This window comes from Telopea speciosissima, chromosome 5 (genome assembly GCF_018873765.1).
Source record: "Telopea speciosissima isolate NSW1024214 ecotype Mountain lineage chromosome 5, Tspe_v1, whole genome shotgun sequence".
Lineage (NCBI taxonomy): Eukaryota > Viridiplantae > Streptophyta > Magnoliopsida > Proteales > Proteaceae > Telopea > Telopea speciosissima.
Genome location: NC_057920.1, coordinates 62525109 through 62529877, shown reverse-complemented (window position 1 = coordinate 62529877; position 4769 = coordinate 62525109). Strand labels below are relative to the sequence as shown.

The 4769-nt window shown below is 39.0% G+C and overlaps 1 long non-coding RNA gene across 1 annotated transcript; it reads left to right on the top strand.

The window, feature by feature from the left end:
- The first annotated feature begins 2920 nt into the window (after positions 1 to 2920).
- LOC122661040 lies at positions 2921 to 3530 on the top strand. The gene is made up of 2 exons (XR_006332818.1): positions 2921 to 2950; positions 3452 to 3530. It is a non-coding gene; the product is annotated as an uncharacterized LOC122661040 (long non-coding RNA).
- Positions 3531 to 4769: the final 1239 nt, after the last annotated feature.

Here is a 4769-nt window from a genome sequence, read left to right as displayed (position 1 = left end):
GATCTCGGCGAAACCAAGCAACTCTCTAGGAATTCTTCGAGACCCATTATCCGGCTGGGCCACCATGACCCATTTCAAAGCCTTACCCAGACCAGTCCTCTAATAGACGCATCTAATACTTTTGTTTTTTCGCTCGCAGTTACTCTCCATTTTTTCTCCAAAAAAAAACAGAAGCAATTTTAACTAACAATCTCAGCCTCCATTTTGATATTCCATTAAAACAAATTCTCCAGAATCAGATATCTCTCCCACATAAACCACCGCCTATACCCTTTTCTTTGGGTGAAAATAAGACTTTTTAACTTTGGATATACGACTAAACAACGGCATATGAAAAAAATCGGATCCAGATCCTCTATGACCCATGTATAGTAACGATCTAACCGGCCCAAGCAGCTAGGCGTGACACCTGTAAAAATAGACATCCAACGGTTCTTTTTATAAAGTTTGAATATCGCTGTTGGGAAATCGTTTCAGTCACTAGTCCTCTGATGGACCAAGACCGGTCTGGGTCGAACAGCCCAGCCCGGACCGGTCTACAACTAAAACACAATATTTGACTTCATCCATTTTCCGCCAAAACCACAAATCATCGTCTTCCTCCTCTGTGACACGAAAAACCTAGATTCAGATCCTCTTCCTAATCCTTCGATCGTGACGAAATCTGTTCTCTGAACAAACCGAGGAGAAATCTGCATCTCTCCTCTCTTCTTTCTCCAGTGTTCTTTTCCCCTTCTTCGCAGCGAATCTCGAAGTTCGGTGACGAAATCTGCATCGATGCAGATTTCCAAATTAAGAGGAGGAAAATCAATGAGGTATACCAGAGTGACATCATCATGAGTACATATTATGTGAAATTGAGCAAATTAATCACCAATATTAGCTTTCTGAGGTGCGCGGTGACCAAATGTGGTTTTCCAATTGCCTATATATACCTACATAAAACTGCCACATGAAAGTGTCCTAATAAGACTAGCTAGATATAATCTCCTTAATTTGCAATTCCAACCTATGTCCATCCTCTTATGTTCTTGATAAACTCCGATTTGAGCCTATTATTTAATTGATACACCACCACCACCACCACAAACACATATCCAAGAGGTGGCCGGGTGGAGATGGAAAACATTAGCGTGGCCTCCTCCATGGTTCTGAATCTTCTGATTATACTTTTTAGTCTTTTGTCATCAGCTGCAATTGCCGTGGAGGTTCCACTACGACTAGCCAAAGTGGGTTGTCAGGAGAAATGCGGAGATGTGATTATACCATACCCATTTGGCGTCGGAGAAGGATGCTTCAGGGATCCTTATTATAATATTACATGCACGCAATGGAAGAAAGGAACCATCACCACCACCACCAGCAAAGCCTATTTTTGAGGAAAAGCTAAACGTGAGAGTTTTCAGATATCATTATCTCCGCCACAAATCACAGTGAAAAGGATAGATATTTTGCTCAACAATGCGGCAGTGATGCAGGAGATGTAACATATCATCGACCCTACCGGTTGGATGCAACCCCGTTCACGTTCCAGGCAGACGCAACATGTTCATGACCATCGGATGCAGCACAACAGGTTACATAACCGGCGAAAATTATAATTGTTCGTGTGTGTCTGAGTGTAATAGCGTGGGTGATGTGGTAAAAGGGTTTTGCTCTGGAATGGGTTGCTGTCAGAGCAAAATTCCTGAGGGTCTCAAAAGTTTCAGCATAAGCCTTGAGAATAGTGAACATAGGATTTTCAGTCCTTGCAGCTTTGGTGTCGTGGCTGATCCAAAGAGTTTCAGCTTTGACTTTTCATATGTTAAGGCTACAAGCAACAAGACTTTCGACAAATCGAGGAAGATTCGAACGGTGTTGGACTGGGCAAATGGGAATCAAACATGTGAAGAAGCACTTCTTCAGAATCCTAATGTTTGCGGCCAAAATAGTCATTGCTCTAATTCAACCAATGGCCCCGGTTATCTGTGTTTCTGCAATGATGGTTTTAACGGCAACCCTTATCTGCCTAAAGGATGGCAGTTAGGTAATTAGTTTATTATTATTATTATTATTATTATTTTCTTACTACTGATTTACTGTATGAGGTATCGGAGATAGTTTTGACTGACATTCAGGACTGCGGAATGATGCATATACACACTACACACCACACGCCACACACCACATCAGCATTCCCAGTTTGCAGGAATGATCTTGTTACCCGGGTTTGCAGGTGGGTTTGCAGGCAAAGAAATGCAATAATTTACTTTTCCAACTTTCTTTGTTTGGGTGTAAAATTTTACTTCGAAAATTTTACTTGAAATTTTTCATTTCTAAAAATTTGACAAGTAAAATTTTACATGTTGAAAAGCGTTCCATTTTTTTTTTTTAATAAAACAAAATATTGGAAAATTTTTCAACATATAAAATTTCACATTTATAAAGTAAAATATTCTAGGTAAAATTTTATGCCGAAACAAACAAAGTCTACCTAAATATAAATACCCTAATAAGTTATAGTATTTTTATCCAAAATACCCTTTTTTATTCCCTTTTTTCGGTTGCAAACCCACGTAGCAGGAGAATTCTTGCAACCTAGGTAGCAGCCAAATTTCGTCGGTTATCCTACCTCTTTACTCGGTTATTAGATAACTTAGAATTTTCTTATTAAAAAAATAAAAAGATAATTTGGAAATTTTAATTATTGTAATTAATTACACGTGTTGTCAGCCGTTCACTTTGGGTTTTGTCCAGGTAGCTGACCCAATCTGGTTTTTTTTTCTTTTGGAAGTTGGACTTGGTTATGACGTGGATGAATGTAAGCAAGTCAATAATCCTTGCTCAAAGAATGCCAGATGCGAAAATACTGTTGGGAGTTATAGATGCTATTGTCGGAAAGGCTATCGTGGCGATGGTTTGAAAAATGGATCTGGATGTACAAAAACCCGTTTGAATCGCATTGCTCCAGGTTCTCTCTCTCTCTCTCTCTCTCTCTCTTTGGACACATACATCAGACTTCAATCCTCAGCCCAAACAAGACATAGCAATTGGGCTAAGCCATCAAGCCCTTTTGCCCTTTTTGCTAAAATAGAAAATAAAAAGTTTTGGACATCCCCCCCTTATAGTAGTTACAATTTGATCAGTTCAAGCCTTGGAAGCCCACTTATGGGCAATAGATACCACTTGTCTTGAGGACTCCCTACAAAAACTATGAATCATATAGGCGACCACAAACTGGGAGTTGAACAAGAAAATAGAATCCCGTATTGTGGTATCCGTACTTGGCTCATAACTGTCATCACAAATTAGGATACAAGAAACCCCATCAGATAGCCTTTTGGTAATGCTCAAGAATTAGAATAGACTCATAATTTTGACGTTTAAAATCATAAGCAAAAGACAAACCCATTTGAAACGAAATTGTACATCAAAATCTGATATATATATATATATATATATATTTTTGCAGTTATTGGTGCTGCAGGCTCTATAGTTCTTCTACCTGTCTTAATTTGGTTTGGATTTTTGACAGTTCAAGAAATACTACGTAGAAAACTTTTCAAAGAAAATGGAGGTATTCTATTGAAGAAACAAATAGCTAAGCATCCAGAGGTCAAAAAGAGTTTCAAGTTTTTTTGCCATACAAGAGCTAAAGAAGGTAACCAATAATTTCAGTGAACCATTCACAGAAGGAGAGTTTGGTAAAATTTTTAAGGGAGTGTTACATGGTGGAAAAAAAGTTGTTGCCATTAATAGACCAAACAAGATGGACAAAAGCCAGATGATACAGTTTATAAGTGAGGTTGATAGTCTCTCACAGAGCATTCATGACAACTTGGTAAAGCTCATGGGTTGTTGCCTAGATTTTTCTGAACCAATGTTAGTTTATGAGTTTTTCCCCAAGACACTCTTCGACAATATCCCTGGGTTGAAATAGGCAGAACCTCTTTCATGGAAAGATCGTTTAAGAATTGCCACAGAAATAGCCAAAGCACTAGACTATTTGCACTCTTCTCATCCCGTGCCTATCTTTCATAGGAATATCAAGTCTTCCACTATACTTGTAGATAATGAAAAGAAGGCTCAAGTATCTGATTTTGGAGCTTTAGGATTTGTTCCCGAGAAAAAGATTCAAAGAAATCATCCTTACTTAGACCCAGAATATTGTGATCGTGCGGATTGTTATTTAACTGATAAAATTGATGTGTATAGCTTTGGAGTTGTTCTAGCAGAGCTTTTGACTGGGAAAACACCAATTTTATCAGAAGAATTTGATAAAAAAGAAACCCTAGCAATGTTTTTTGAATCTTCAATGAAAGATGGGAATCATTTTCTTGATGTTTGAATAGAAAATGATGCGAAGAAAGAGCATTTCTTGGAAGTTGTTAAACTTGCAAAAAGTTGCCCACAGGGTAAAGGGGAAGCTAGGCCGACAATGAAGGAAGTTGTGAAGCAGCTTGATTCTATGAAAAGATCATTGCCACATAATCTGGAGGACACTGACACTGAACTTCGTCGTCCCGGTGAACCAACAAGAAGTTCTATTATTGATGCAGAGCTTGAAATACCTTTTGAGGATCCAGATCCTCTATGGCCCATTTTGCCTATGTTGCACAGACTCTGGGCCGCGCGCAAAGACCGCCTTACCCCCACTTGGGCAAGGGTAAGGCAGTCTTTGCGCTTAGCCTGTGTCTATGCAACATAAGCAAGATAGGCAGCCACGCTGTACAGGATCCAAATCCACCTGTTGATCTTGGATTGTCTGACTACTGATGATCTTTGCAGAA